Source organism: Propithecus coquereli, unplaced genomic scaffold (assembly GCF_000956105.1).
Source record: "Propithecus coquereli isolate 6110/MARCELLA unplaced genomic scaffold, Pcoq_1.0 Scaffold14, whole genome shotgun sequence".
In the NCBI taxonomy this organism is placed as follows: domain Eukaryota; kingdom Metazoa; phylum Chordata; class Mammalia; order Primates; family Indriidae; genus Propithecus; species Propithecus coquereli.
Window position 1 is genome coordinate 16,551,120 of NW_012138302.1, and position 478 is coordinate 16,551,597.

The following is a 478-nucleotide window of genomic DNA, read 5'->3' on the forward strand; positions in this document are numbered from 1 at the left end:
CTAGCCCAGGCAACAGAGCCAGACTCTGTCTCAAAAAAAAAAATTAAAAAAAAAAAAATCTAATTTCAGTTTATGTGCAACTTTTCAGAAAACCATAGAGGGAAGGAAATGACCAAGACCTCTTGATACTTTAAAGATGGATGTGATCTCATGCTTCTGATTACATGCCTAAATTTTAATTCCTATCATGCTTGTTAAAAAAAAAATGGTTTGATATATTTAAGTTAACCGTTTACCAACTAGAAGGTCACTCATATTTTCTAGGTAGCAAAATGGAATCTTATTTCAGTAGTTTGTTTGAAGGCATTGAATGGAATATTAGATAGGACTATAAAAATAGGTGTTTTTTTTTTTTTTTTGAAACAGAGTCTCACTGTCTTACCCTGGGTAGAGTACAGTGGTATCATCATAGCACATTGCAACCTCAAACTCCTGGGCTCACGGGTCATAAACTCCTTTAGGCAGGTGCTGAATAAGG